The sequence below is a fragment of the Pleurodeles waltl genome, chromosome 2_1 (genome assembly GCF_031143425.1).
Source record: "Pleurodeles waltl isolate 20211129_DDA chromosome 2_1, aPleWal1.hap1.20221129, whole genome shotgun sequence".
Classification (NCBI taxonomy): Eukaryota; Metazoa; Chordata; class Amphibia; order Caudata; family Salamandridae; genus Pleurodeles; species Pleurodeles waltl.
The window spans coordinates 112,034,203-112,049,826 of NC_090438.1; the positions used below are offsets into that span (position 1 = coordinate 112,034,203).

The 15,624-nt window shown below is 45.8% G+C and overlaps 1 protein-coding gene across 3 annotated transcripts in view; it reads left to right on the forward strand.

Annotated features, from left to right (window-relative positions):
- AMOT (angiomotin) overlaps nt 1-15,624 on the forward strand; it is a 174,925-nt gene that overhangs the window by 35,217 nt on the left and 124,084 nt on the right. For all 3 annotated transcript variants that reach the window (XM_069211132.1, XM_069211150.1, XM_069211141.1), the window contains exon 2: nt 9,648-9,758. The gene's annotated coding sequence lies outside the window, so the exon portion shown is untranslated. The remainder of the gene's footprint in view (nt 1-9,647; nt 9,759-15,624) is intronic.

Consider the following 15,624-nt stretch of genomic DNA (forward strand, 5'->3'; position numbering starts at 1 on the left):
AATACATTGCTCCCGTAAGCAGGGAGCTGCTATTTAAAGCAGATCACTGCTTGTGGGAGCTATACTGATCCTGCGGGGGAAGCTGGCTAGAACTGCTGGGGCCTTCTGGCTCCCCCTGCGGTCCTCTCCTGACAACAAGCATCTTGCTTGTGTGCCGCTTTGAAGTCATTTTATGGAGAGACAATTGCAATAACAATAGCCTCTCCTTAGAATGACCTCAAAGTGGCAGACCAGCAAGATATTTAGTTAAGTATGTTTGTTATAATTATGTTATGATGCACAGTAGAACAGACTCTCCTCTGGCCTACTGGTAAAGCTCTTGGACTGCCACTCTGTAGGTTGAAGGTTCAAATCCTGGTATCTCATGGCAGTGTGTCTGTTTATTTACTAGTGTTTTGACTGTTAAACATTCCTAGTGATGGAATGCCATGAAAATCTTTGGGTTGGATGCCATATCTATGTCTGGAAATGGCATAGTAGAGTCACCTGTGGCCTATAGTTTAAGATCTCCTGCCCCCCACCCTGAAGGTTGAGGGTTGCAGTCTAGGTTTGTCAATAGTCACATTCCGGCTTTATTTACTTTTCAATTTCAAATATTTAAGGTCTATACCAAAATGTGATCACCCTGTTTTTACTTGACAAACACATTTTTTTTTTCAATTTGTCTTAAAATATCTCATTATAAGTAGATTGTTCATCAAAGTCTAGAAAAACTATTTTTCTCTTTCTCTCTCTCTCACTCGCTGACAAAGTCTTCCTCTAAATGTCACTCTGTCTCAATATTTCATTTTCTCTCTCTTGCTTCCATCCCATTAGATTGATATTGCGATTGTCTATATACGGTGATGTTAAAGTATCACACTAGCAAGATGTTTGAGTTGAATGTTATAGCTATGTTTTGATGCACATTACAGCAGAGCCACTTGTGGCCTACTGGTAAAGCTCTTGGACAGACAGTTAGTACGCTGAGGATTCAAATCTTCTTATCTTATGGTGGAGTGTCTGTTTATTTCCTAGTGCTTTGAATATTAAACATTATTTGTGATGGAACAGTGATGTTTTTTTGTTCTAGCAAAATCTTTGGGTTGCGACCAATTCCCTATAACCAGCCAAGCCCTTTGGCCAACCCCGCAATACACAGCCAAATGCTGTGTGTGGCATTGGTTGTTTATAAGGGTTTGGCTGCAGGCCAGGCCCGGGGACCAAACCCCACTATGTAAGACGTTGGGTGGTTGTTGGGGCTTGGTCGCCGGGGCAGGTCCTGCAGGCAACCCCCACCATACACAGCCAAAGGCCGGAAGCGGCTATGGTTGAATTAACATATAGTAAAATAAAATGATCCATTATCAATTATTGTTTTCCAGAAGGACAGATTTGGCGCACTTGAGGGATAGATGTTAAAGAACCTTATTCTCAGAACCACAGCTCCACCAATGCATTTCCACCTTAGTGGTCCATAGGCTAGTCCTGAGCTCAACCCCATGCCAAAGGCTGTGCACATTGAGAGAGTTCGGTGCCCACAAAGGGGTTGTGTTCAGGGCCAAAGGCCATGCGCAGCAGGGGATTGGGCACCCAACCCCACGCCGCGCATGCCAATAGACATCTTAATTTATGTTAAAGAACAAAACCTAGAAATTCACTGAAGGAAAAAAACAACGTTGAAAGTGATGTTCTAATTATGAATTGTAATAACGTTACTTTACACTTAAAAAGCCTTAGAAATTCAATGGAAAAAAACCAAAGGTTAAAGGCATGATATAGCTAGGTGAAAATGTCAGTTCAAACATACTATTTTAAACTAACACAATTGAAATTCACCAGTTATAGAAGTAACTAGAACTTGTGCCCTAAAAAAAACTATGCTGTGCCGTCGCCACAGCAAACTCCCTTAGCTATTACATCACTTACGACACGTTCTATAACATCAATGATACCATCAGTGCAGCATCTGAAATGGCATTAATGATAACAACACTGCGCATGGCGGGGAACAGAGTTATACTTACTTTAGGTTAGGGCACGAGTTATATTTATTTCAGATAATTATAACATGAATGTCAGTGCTTTTGTCTGTTTTAAGTAGTCCACCTTCGTTTTTTGTTTTTAGCTAGATAGAAAGATAATGCTATTGGATCTGGTGATTGTTAGATATAGTCTTTAGCCCTTCCAAGTGAGTGGAAATGTAAAACAAGCCGCTTATGTTTCTGAAGCTCTCCACACAAATGTTCTACATGTTTCCTTTGACCGCAGAAGTAGCTAAAATTAGTACACGAATCGCGCGGCTGTGAAGCTTTCTAAGTTTTCAGTTCGGAAGACTGATGCTTCCACCCACTCGCCATCTTCCTTTCTGTAGCGCCCTCTGTTTCCGGGGAGCGCGTGAGGTGTGGGTGGCGGGAGTGTATCCGGCCCTAGAAGAACGCCATTTTCCCTGCGCTTGTTGCCGGGGTTCATTGGAGTGCTGTAAAGGCTGCTCGGCCCCCTTCGGTGCCGCTGAACTCGGCAGGCCCAAATGAGGCGGAGGCTGGGAGTATGCGAGTGTGACCTGGCGCAGTATTTGCTGGGCCCAACCGGGGAAGCTGCTTCCTCCCCAGAGGAGGGAAGAGGGACGTTTCCTCCCCGTAAAAGCCTGCGGAAGGCTTGTACAGAAAGGAAACGCTTGTATGGAGGCTGTCATAGCGACGCACAGCTGGAGAAGAGCTTAGAGCTGTAAGCAGACGGAAATCCCTGATTTCAGGGGCCTTGGTGCACTGCTTCTCAGCTGACAGGGCTCTAGCAGCCTGGTGTGGGGTTTCATTGCCTAAAATCGCGCACACACCTGCCCCTTGGTTTAATGTAATAGAAATAACTTGGCATACTGACACTGTCTTGTGACTTGGCGCTGACAAATGGTGTTAACGTTACTCCAATCACCAGTCTCCTTGAAGGGTTGATTCAGCCCTGCTGAGATTCGAACCTGCGAGTCGCAGGGCTGACCCCCTCCATACAACGTGTGCTACCTGCACGTTGGCGTCGCATGCGGTGTTGCTGGGTCGCCAGTGTTCATCACAGATTGAGACCTGGGGTCCAGTCAGAGCAATGAGATGAAATGTCGTCACACAAAAATGTTGGAGGTGCGTTGACTTGGCCTCGAAGTGGATCAGAATCTATGAGCTTGAAGAGGAGGTTCACCCCCTAGATGAGCATAGGAGGCATCAGCCTCAGAGGTTGGGGCGCCCTGTAGATGAGAGGAAGTGCGTCTCCAGGCAGCTTTTGCTAGGTGTGCTGAGGCAGAGCTCCTCACCTGTGAGTGTGTGGGTGAGTTTACTAGGTGGCTAGAACAGTACTTGACCTACGAGCGTATGCGTGAATGCCCTAGATGAGATAGAGAGGACCTTCACCTGTGAAATTATCATAGGTTTGGAAAGGTGATGTAGAGTGGAACTTTACCTCTGGGTGTATGCAAGAGTTCCCAAGATGAACTATAAAGCAGCTTCACCCATGAGATTATGGAGAGGTTCCTTCTGTGACTAGAGCGGAGCACCACCTGCAAGTTTATGCATGAGTTATTAGGTGAGCAAGAGTGAAGCTTCAGCTATGAGTTTATGGACAGGTTCCCTAGATAAACTATAGATGATCTGCGCCTTTAGAGTTTATTTATGAGTTCCCTGAGTGAGTTCCTGCTAACTGTGAGTTTATGGACTGATATCTAGCTGAGCTAGACAGTAACGTGTGAAAAGTAAGTTGGAAAGGTTTACATTTTCGAGTTAATGGAACTAGTGTAGAGCTTGACCTGTAAGCCTGTGAGTTCCATAGATGAGTGAAGTGATATGTGTGGATTTATGTACCTGTATACTTCCATCTGTGAGCTTATGGACGAGCTCCCTCTGTGGCTAGAGCTGAGCTCCACCTACGAGTTCTCCAGATGACTAGAGTCGAGCATCACCTCTGCGATTATGCATGAGTTCCCAAGTTGGGCGCGAGTGGAGTTCTATCATTGAGCTTATGCACTGGTTCCTTAGATAAGCAGAAGTGGAACTACAGAAACTACACTTGCAAGAGTAATTAGAAGTTCCCTGAATTAGCAATATTGCAGCTGTACTTGTGAGTTGGTGCAGGAGGTCCCTAGATAAGCAGATGTAGAACTTGACCTTGAATTTATGCAGGAGCTCTCGAGATGAGCACCATCGTAACTCGTGAGTTTATGTAGGGGATTCTTAGATAAGCAACAGTGGAATTCCACCTGGAATTTATGCAGGGGTCCCCCAGATGACTTACAGTGGAGCCTCGATGTGGGTTCATGAGTGACTTACTACGTTTGCTAGAGTGTGGCGCCATCAGCAGGGCTGGCTTTAGCGCAGATGGCCCCTGGTACAGTTTTTTTTTTTTTTTTTTTTTACCCCTGCCCAGAGCTCCTCCTCCTCGAATTCCCTAACTATTACTCTCCAGTAATGCCTCTCGTCTCTCCATAGCCCCTCTCTGTCATACATTTCAATTGTTTAAAGCGCGTCTCGTAGTTCACTCACACTCAGTTCTGGGATCTGCATGGCACACGTTCTTTGTAGCAGATACATTAACCCTCTGCACCCTCATATCTTCTTTATGATAACTGCCACTAGACGAAATTCCGATCTCTTATCAGAAGGAACATTAAACATCAGCGGTACCTTGACATTTTTAATGTTGCCTGAAAATTGCTGCATGGTTAAGGGTGTTCCTGCACTTTTAACCTCGTTATTTTTAAACACAGCGCCCCACCCAAAGTCAGCGCCAGGTGCCGCTGCACCGGTCGCATCGCCGTAAAGCCGGCCCTGGCCACCAGTTTAGGGAAGGGTCCCTATGAGTTTGGATTGATATACACGCCCAGGTGTCTCCTAGGAACCCATGCAGATAGCTGATGCCACCACACTTGGGCCGACCCATATGGACCCGCCTGCCTGTGCCTTCCCCCCAGCAGCAGCGCATCCGAACAAAGAGCCTTCTAATCTGGTGCAGATAAAGTGGCCTCAGCCGGCCGGGCAGGGCGCCACATTCCGACGCACGATGAAAGCTTTGCCATGGCATTATCCGCCCTAATGCAGGCTGAGACGCAGCGGCTTTCACGAGCCACTTGGGTCATTAGCAGGGCTGAGAGGAAACCGACCCCCTGGCCGCAGCCATTAGGCGCAGTAGTAAGGAGGGGCGCTTCTGTTCGCACCCCAGCCTTTGGTAATCACCGGGCTGCTGCAAACAATATATCCTACGAATGGAGTGCAAGGAGACGGGAGTCCGCGCCTGCTTCCTGTGACGTGAGGGTTGATCTTGGGCGGATAACTGCATATGCCGTAACTTACCGTAAGTTACGGCATATGCAGTTATCCGCCCAAGATATGTTTTAGCAGCAATAGGCAGTGTTTCCATTCGGTGATGATTGAAAGGACACGTTCTCTTTAACCAAGAGGTAATGTAAAAGATAGTCTGTGCTGCTGGAGTATCTCCTGTACGGAAGTTACCCTGGCCTTTCCAGTCATGAAAAACTTTAAGGGGTGCCCAAGTGCATTCAGTCGGTGAAAGCAATCTTGTCTCGTCACCCTTGGACGTCCGTTGGTCCGAAATGCCGTAAGTCTCCTTTCCTTCCCCTCCTTCCTATTATCTCATTCCCTTACTCCTAAACCGTCAACCGTTTCCCATTTTTCTCAGCTGTGCGATATTCCACTTTTAGCATCGGTTTTCCCAGCAGACGAGTTTCAGTTTCCTAAACTACACATCATTTCAGAACTCTGGTAGCTCCTTCCCCATTCCTCTGCTCGGCTTTAGTAGCAGCACTCCTAACCACGTTTGTCCTAGCTTCCATCTGTTATTCCTCCCCTCTCACCTTTTCAAAGTCCCAGTAACTCCATTCACACCTGACACCTTTTTTTGAGCTCCACAGTTCCCCACACCTTTTTTTTCTAGTCCAGTAATATTATTTCCCATTCTCACGCCTCATTTCCCAGCTCCAGTAGTTCAATTTCCCCTCCAAGCCCATTAGTTATATATCCGACCTTTGAAGCTCGCCCCATCTCTAGTAGTTCCATTCCTCACCCAGTTTCACGAGTTATATATCCCACCCTTGCAGTTCTCCCCACCTCTACTAGTTCCATTCCCCAGCTCCAACATATATATCCCGCATCTGCAACTCTCCCCAGCCTTAGTAGTTTCAATCCTCTCTTGCACATCTTTTCCCAGGTCCAGTAGTTTTGCTCCACGTCACTTGGCTTTGCAAGCTCTAGTATTTCCAGTTATTACCCTCACACTTCTTTCCAATTACAGTAATTGTATTCCCCACTCATGTCTCACTTCCCACAGCCTGGACTTTCATACCCTGCACTCGCACCTTTTCTCGGTTATTTTTATTACATTCCCCATTTTAAGCACTTCTTTTCCAAAATCCAGTAGTTGCATTTCAGACCCTCGCAACCGTTCTCTTACCTTTATCAGCTCCATTTTGCACCCACTCTCTTTACAACTTCCTTAATTTCATTACCCACCTCAGCACCTCTTTTCCCTGCTCCGGGAGTTCCGTTCACCTCCCTACCCTCTACTTTCTGAGTTCCAGTAGTTCCAGTTCAAACCCATAATTGTCTTGTCCCAGCTAAACTATTTCCATTCTTCACCCTCTCACCTTTTTTCCGAGTGCCAGTAGTTTCATTACCCACTCTTATACCTCTTCCCTGCACCATCAGTTCTATTCCCCAGCAGTGCACCTCTTTTTCTAACTCCTTTAGTTCTCTTTCTCGTGCATCTCTTTTATAAACTTCTGTAGTTCAGTTTCCCACCCTTGCAGCACTTCTCAGCTCCTGGTGATAGGTTCCTGCTTTTAGCACCTCACCCCCCAAACTTCTGGGGATCCATTTTCAATGTTGGTTTATCATTCCAGAGGACCAGAAGTTCCTTCTCCCTCACACGTACCTATTTTGCCACACACGTACCTCTTTTCCTGGGTCCAGTATTTCCATTTTCTGCCATTGCACTTCCTTTCTCAGGTCCAGTAGTAAATTCTCCCAATTTACATGTCTTTTCTGGCCAAAGTAATTCAATTCTTCACCCTTCCACCACTTTTCTAACCTGCATTATTTCCATTACCCTCTCGTGTCTCCATTCCCAACTCTGGTAGTTCAGTTCCCCTCACAGCTTTTTCCCCAGATCCAGTTATACGTCCCTGGTTAGCACCCGTTTCCCTGCTTCAGTAGTTCCTTTCCCTGCCCTCAACCAGCTCCACTAGTTATACACCCCACTCTTGCAATTCTGTCCTGAGCCGCAGCAGTTCCACTCCCGACTTTTGCACCCTTTTCTCAGCTCCAGTATTTCTTTTCTCCACCCTTGCATCTCTTTTCCCAGCTCTAGTATTTCTGATCTCTGTCCTTGCAACTCCTTCCCAATAACAGTAATTCTAGTCCACACTGTTGCATCTCTTTTTGCATCTCCTGGACTGAACTAACAGTGTTGCATTCCTCACTTTATGCAAATTTTCTCACAGATCCAGTAGTTCCATTCCCCACTTAGGTGTCCTCATGGCTCCAGTAATTCCAGTTCCCACACTTACTTTTTTTTCTGAGCTTTAGTAGTTTAAATCTCCACTCTTGCACTTCCTTCTAGCTCCAGTGGTTCAATTCCCATCTCTTGAACTTCTTTATCCATCTCTAGTAGTTTCACCAATGCATTTTTATCCCGTCCCAGTCTCCACCCTGAGATATCTTTCCTGAGCTCCTGTAGTTTAAATCTCCACTCCTGTCCTTCTTTCCCACTCCAGTAGTCCCATCCCTCGCCCGTGCACCTCTTTTCTGAAATCCAGTAGTCCTATTCCCCACCCTCCCCAGTTGATAGTTCTACTCCGCAGCCTCACATGTCTCTTCTGAGCTCTAGTAGTTCCAGTCCCCAGCCTTGCCACTTCCCTGTTATATTCTCCTCTATCCTATTTCCACTGATTCTACTGCGTATTTTTTTCCCCAAACTCCAGTACTTCTAATCCACAATACTGAGACCTTTTTTTTTTTTTTTTTTAGCTCCAGTAGTTTCACTCCCATCCCTTACTCCAGTAATTCAGAATCCAACTTTGCAACTTTTTTTTTGAGCTACTGTTTCGTTCCTCACTCTTGTAACTCATTTCTGATATAATGATTCCTGTTCTCCACCCGCCCAGTTTTATAAAGCTCCAGTCCTCGACTCTGAGCTCCAATAGTTTAGTTGCCCACTTTTGTACTTCTTCCCAACTCCAGTAGTTCCACTGTTCATCTTTTCTAAAATCCAGTAGTCCGACTTTCCACCCACTCAGGTCCACTAGTTCTGCCCCCCAGCCTCGAATGTCTCTTCTGAGCTCCAGTAGTTCCATTGCACACCCTAGTAAGCGCCCTAGCTCTACTCCCCATCCATGCACCTACTTGTCCATGCTTCTCCCCCTTACACTTTCACCTACCCGGGGCCGGGCTGGTAACCCTGAGTAGACCCCGCTAAAAGTCTGAAGCCAGCCACGCACTGTAGGAGGCCTGGTTTGGGTGACGGTAGCCCATTCTGCTCTGAAAGCAGACCCCTGGCCTGCAGCCTAGCAGAATGGCAGCCCGGCTCCGCTGGTGACCCTGAGTTCATGTGAGGGCGCCACCCTCACGCAGTTGTGTCCGCGCTTTTACCTGCCACAGCCCCGTTTCTCCTCAGGGCAGGAGGCGGGGGGCGGGCCCTTGACGCCCCGACTCTAGCACATCTGCTCATGCACCAGGAATGTGACATTTACCCCCTGCCCTCGCCCCTTTCCTCCTGCCCCTCTGCCGCTTGCCAGCCGTGCGTAAGAACAGAAAAGCTTGTATTCCTTCAGAAAGCATCCCGGGCAGCCATCTTAATTGGCACCAGCTGCTGCTGTGCGTTGGAGCACGCCATATTTTTCATAATAAGACGCAGGCGGCCGCATCTTCGCTAGCGTGCCCTCGCAGCATCTGTCGCCTTTATTTGTGCACCGTTCCGGGCTAGCATGCGAAGCCCGCCGCTGAAATGTGCCCGTCTGCCTCTGCGGCGAGAATAGAACATGGCGGCGCGCCGGGTGCAGGAATGGGCCTGCTATGCGCCTGGCCGGGTCTCGCGTGCCAGTGGGGGTCGACGGACAACCCCTTGCGATGGACCCCTCCACCCACAGGCCTTGGGGGCCGCCGACAAACCTCGAGATGCCCCTCCGCTGGACCCTGGCATTGGGGGAAACCTCTTGTGACTGACAGTAGTAGCCACTGGACTGTTTTGACTCTCGTGCACTGAAAAGCAAACGCCAAGTTTGATGGATAAAAATACACCCATTCGGCTTGGAATCTAGCGGGGTGTCCTGCACTAGTCTGTGTACTTGAAATACCTGCAGCAGACTGTGGAAATGCAGCAAACAAGTCCTGAAAGCAGACACCTTGCTATATTTTCCCTTCTGCTGATCAACATGTGCGCCACGCTAAGAATATGGCATCCCTGATTAGTAAAAACTGTTCTGGATTTGGCAACTGGGAAGGTTGGGAGGTTGGGAGCAAGCTGTCTAGAGCTATGAAGGCTGCTTCTCCATTTGTCTAGGGAGTCCCTGTGCAAAGATTGGGGAAGAAACAAGAATAGGGGATTTGGGGGGATGTTATCACTGCTCCTCCATACATTCTATAAAATCTCTGATTCTTTGGATCTTTATATTCCAGATCGAAGAAGAGTCGACCTGGCACCTATGGACAAGAGCCTGCCCTTGTCATGCCCAAGGCATCCAACCATTCCCCAGCGCTGAGGAGGAGGGAGAGCAAACGAAAACCAAGGTAAGCTTGCCAGGATTTCGCTGCATAGGGTACGGTCTTGGTGGCAAGAGGCAGAGGACATCTTCAACTCTGTTTGCAGCAGAACGCAGAGAATCCTTCTTGGTTATTTCTCGGCAGACCTCATCAAGCCCCGGTAAACTGCGCAGGACGTTTGACCCAGTCACAACAATTATTTTTGTGTAACATTAAGACCAAGTGTTGAGTTGCCTTGTCTGGAGACATATGCACATTTTAAGTATTTTTACTAGTTTTAGTGCTTGCGTTGAGTGTCTTGATCATGCAGGGCAAGCGAAGGTTAGGTTAGAACATACACGCTAGGCAACACAAACAAATGGTGAGGCAACCAGTAGTAAGGTTCTGTACTACAAATGTGAGTTTTCAGACTGCAGAATCTTGAATCCATAGGTCTAGACCAAATACTTGGTGAAAGACTGCTCCAGATTGTTGTAACAAAATGACAACGGCATGGCATCCGGTCTGCTCTTGTATACAGTTAAGTGGTGATCTAGAAAGCTCGCAAGACTGCAGGTTACAAGTTGGGGAGTGCCTCGATTGATGTCCCTCACTTCCTAGTTACAATATCTGTGCGTTTATGTCCATGTCTGTCTGTTTACCCACCTGTCTATCTCTCTATCTCTCGGTCTTGCTCTCTCCGTCTCTATGTATCTGTCTGCATTTCTCTATATTTCTCTTTAACTCCATTTCTCTCTACATACATAAATATACATGGGTGGTTCCTCCTTAAGAGCGGAGGAGCGTTGCCTCGCAGCAGGCAAATGCAAATAAATAAAATGGCATAACAATGTCATTTTATTCTGCAACCAGCTTGCGCTAGCACAAGTGTGAGGGCATGAGGCAGGGCTGAATCCTGCAATTGCAGGATGTCTGCTGCCCCTTCCACTGCGCATGTCGGGTTCGCCGGCTCTCTAGCTACAGCCAGCCTGACATGCGCACTGTAGATCCAGCAGTCCCAGGGCTGTCAAGCAGCTGGGGGATTGCTGGCTCAGGCCTCAAGCCTCAAAATGAGCTCTGGATTAGCCTGCTCCCACCAATCCTGTACCTGCTGTCATGCTGAAAACAGCACAAGAGCAGCTCCAGAATTGGTTGGATTTGCGTTCCACTGAGCAGGAGGAAGTCCTTCCATTTCTGCTTGTGGACGCCGGGGGAGAAATGCCGCACTGGAGTAGGGTGGTAGGGGGCTGGTGGGCCTCAAAAATGGTGAGCTGGGGCCATTGCACTCAACCACATATTAGTCCTACAGGCTGCCACTATATATATATATATATATATATATATATATATATATATATATATATATATGATTTATAAAATACTGTAATTGCTAGTCAGCTCACTATACAGTTTGTTTTTATGTACTCACATCACACACCTCAACAAATTTGAAATGAAGGGACCGTGGCTAGAATACCGCTATTGAAATCTAGTTCTGAAGCCGGCCTTAGTACAGGGGTCAAAGTTTACCCCTCGGTTTTCCAGCTTCAATGTCATTTAAACCGCATCTCCCCTTCCTCCTTCTAGACGCTGTCTGCTGGGCTCCAGTTGCAAGGATAGGCCTTATCAGCCATGTCTTTCCATACAGCAGTCTTTCGCCCATTTCCTGTTTGTCATGCATACGTACAGGAAGGGAAACCACCACGAGGGTTGAGGAAATAGGTTAAAAATACAAAGGCCACAGTTCTTGGCAAAAGCCATTACTACCGTCTTGCCTTAGGTCCTGCATTACGGAACGTAGTTTGCTTTGCTGCTAGCGATAGTGTGTGTGCCACTGATGGGTTCACCCTATCATTCCTGTTTCCTCATGCTAGGTCGGTGAAGATCCCATTGCCCCTGTAAAGTTGTCAAAATGAGCACAGTTTGTGAATTTTGCCGAATTTCACCTCAAAAGTTTTACGCTAAAATGTTTTCTGCAAGCAACCTTATTTTGTAGGTATAATCACCCACTTAAAGCTTATATTTTGTAGAAATTTTCTTCTGCAAATGTCGGCAAAGAATTTAAAATTTTGATTGAAATGTATTATTTATAATCAAATAAGTCTGTAGATGAGCCACAAAGTTTAATCTTTCAAAATGTTTATGGCTGAACAGTAACACAATTCATACACATATTTGTAAAAAGCCACTTTCTAGGTTGTTTTGCTTCTTTTCTCGCAGTTTACAGATGTAGTGGTATTTTCTCTGTACCTGTAAACACGGTGGACGTGCTCACACTGCATATATAATCTTCATTATTTTCCGCGTCCTCTTTTAGAACAGAACAGAACAGGACAGGACAGGACATGTCTCAAAGGCAAAATTCTAGCAGAAAATCAAACCGTGCGCAATCTCTTAGGAAAGTGCATAGTGCTTATGATTCTTAAGATTTCATTAGAATGGGTTAGCCAGTGGGAGGCAACCAAAAGTTCTACAATACATCCACAGCTCAAACAACTTGGAGAAGGTTCTTTGACCTCTTAAATCCCAGAGACGGATGACTTGGAGCACATCCGTCTGAGGTCAACTAGACATTCCTGGGAAGAGTTGACCTTGGCTCTATTGGCGACACCAGCAGCGCTCTGTCCTTGTAAGACTGGTATTATCTGGTATGCATGCTATGTTTGGTACATCAGCTGCCTTTCCTTCTCTCTTTATGATTTGTTTCCTGTCGTTCTCACTTCATCCAGCCTACCCTGAAGAAGTGGTGCCTTGTTGCGTTCGTAGTTTTTTTGCTTTTTGAGCAGAACCCACTTTGTCTCACTTACATTTGCCACCTTAAGCTTCATGCCCTCGCGCCACGACTACTTCCATGTTATGCTTTTGTCCCTTGACTACCCATGGTGTTTCCGCCCTTAAAAAGATGGAGGAAGGATGCATTAGGGGCGCTTGGAGTTTACATGCCCTTGCTGCAGATTTTGCCAGGTAACAGAATGGATCTGTTACGAAATGGGTTGGCTTTTGACTGTCGTCCTGACAAGAAAAAAGCCCTGTCAATACAAGGCCATGGTTAACCATGGAGACGCGATAAATAACCGTGATTTGCCAATGATGATAAGAATGTTCTAGGCAGGGGTATTGACCAGCGTGCCGTCAGCGAAGACCAAGTTGCTGAGCAATTTCGAGGCTGGGATGACCGCATCTACAGTAGCCTGTTGGGCCAGATTCGTAACCTGGCAGCTGCAAGAGAAAAAGGTTATTTTGGGAGGTGGAGACAGCCAGAATAGGAAGTTATTTCTTTGGGATGCCATCTTGTCAATTTAGCGGCAGACGCTGCGTTTGGAGTCCCATTTTAGAAAACCCTTTTTTGACAACAGTCCGATATTGATGTACTGCTGAGAAAGGTTATGTCTTGACATCCACCGCCATAGGCTTGTTTATTCATATTTCAGAACTTGCTACAGAGTTACAAGTAGAAGTTATTATTTTTTTAATCCTATAGGTGAACACAGCGGCTGCTCTGGAGGCCAGTACAGAATGAATACTCGCTGCCTTTCTTTCTTGTAGTACTGTCTTCATTCTCACATTTCACTTCTCCACTTCATCCTTTACTCCTTATTTTTCGTCAGTCTGACCACCTGCAAGTGGCACTTGATGCTAATACATTGCAAATGAAATGCATGTAAAAAAAAAAAAAAAAAATGAATGCAGGCTAAGCACTGTCTCAATGATGTCACGCTGTCCATACAAAGGCATACTCTTTGTGTTTCTTTATGTGTTTCTGGTAAGAGCTGCTGCATTCACAGAGCTCTGATGCCATTGGTACTTTGCTCACTTACACCTTCCTTGGGGTGTGACTCTGCGAACTGTCCATGATGGTTCTCTTTGAACCATCCTTTTGATTGCTTTGGAATATTTAACTTGGGTTATGTGTGAGATGTAAGGAAACACTGGTGCTTTGAGTAATTGATTCATGACCCATGTTCTTTAGGGGCAAAAGGCAGCTTTCGATCGGTTAACACTTTTATCCCAACTTCACACCACAGAGAAAGATTGGTTTTCAAGGGAGTGCTCACTCTCTCCCGCTTTCTCTCTTGGAGTGTTGATTCGACCAGGTTTCCCAGACGTAATGAATCAGCCAATCTCCCTTTTGTTCAGATACATCTTCTGTTGTAAGGTATCTATGGCTTAGCACTTTAGATGGACCACAAGGTGCAACGAGTATTCTGCACCTTCAAAGAAGTTCATATCGCAATACAGAACATGAGAGTTGGCAGTGATCTGGGATGACAGGCTACACGCATTTTTCAAAGCTGCTGAGACCTCCATTGATGGTAACCAGGCCGATTCAAGCAGCCCATGATCAAGTACACAGTGGGGCTACAAAGCACTGTCATTGGCTCTGTGGTTATTTGTAACCATCTGCAGCTGCCATGGCACAAAATCAGTGTTGTAATGTTGTTATTATATGAATACTTTTTAAGCATTTGAGTCCAGTAGAGATAATTTCTAAGTAAAAGATCTGCACTGTGTAGCTATGGTAAAAAGAGGCACAAGGAACTCCGCTGCTTCTTCAACTTGGGTTTTGGGTGTACCCACTCTGACAATCTCATGCTCTCTTCAGAGCCAGAGTTTTAAAAGAATCAGAGCTACCTGAGGCTACCCTGGTCTGGACTTTGCAGGATTTAAATTTTGTTTTTTAGGTCTCTCTTCTGACATAATGTCCCGTGTCTCTGCCTAAGCTGGAGAAGGAAGGCAGGTAGTGAGCACTCTATTAGGAGAGATGATGCTGGGAGTTTAGGATGTGGGGCCTCTGGAGACACTCTGTCAGCCCTCCTCTGAGTCACTTTTTCCACCATGAAGGTTCAAAGTTGTGAGTGATGGAGATGAAGAGGTTGCTGCTTTTTGTTGGATTTCATTTGGATATCTGACCGGCATTCTATACTTTTTGATTATGTGGAGGGTGATGGTTACATTATCTTTTTTTATCAAAAACAAACCAAGTAGAATCCTGAGATTACAATTCACATGAGGTCTATACACTTATTTTAAACAAATTATTTTTCCTGCTCTGACTCTACAATGTTCCTTCAGTCTATTGTGTTATGTGGTAAAAACCCAGAAGCGGCGGAAGCACCACTTTACAGCTACACTTAGCTTTTACAGATTTAGGGCTGCTTACTGTCCAAGATTCCAAGAGGTAGTCAGAAACCAGAGTGCACATATCTTCACAGGCACCTCGTGTGAACAAACCTGTTCACAAAACTACACAACAGTTCAGAAGCCACTATACATCATCAAAATGGAAATGTTATTTGCCCTATCCCACACTTCAGGAACTGTCTGGAGAATCCCCCTTTTTCCAATAGTGTAAAACGAAATAAATTTGCCACCCAGATTATTTTGCCACTCAAGCCTACGCCCTTCAAGATAGCATCGGCTGCTGTTTTTGTATGACTTGATTAATCTTGGCGTTGGCTCTCCGTTTTCTTATCGCTTCATCTCCTCTGCATGAGCCACTCGGCTGTGGCATTGGGCAGCTGGAAAAGTCTGCGTTCTATTCCTAGATTCATTAGACCTGTCAGAGATTCTCAGCTCTATAGATGGCAAGGCTTGAGTGATGGGTGGATAAAACACTGGTGCTTTAGAAATACACATGCATACTTTGCATATTGTTCTGTGTACAGCATCTCATTTTTGTGGTACTCCTGTTACAAAGAACATTTCTGTGAAGTGCCTCGCTGCCTACGGAGAAAGCACCTTCTTTCTACAGTATTTAATTTAGGCTAATTGGAGAGGGAGTTTAAAAAAAAACAAAAAAAAAACAAGAGAGGTAAGTCAGAAACTCTAGAGAAAAGCCAATGATAGTTGAAAACCTGCATTAAGGCATTCTTGCCATGTTTTGCAACACTTCAATGTACTGTTTAATTAGTAC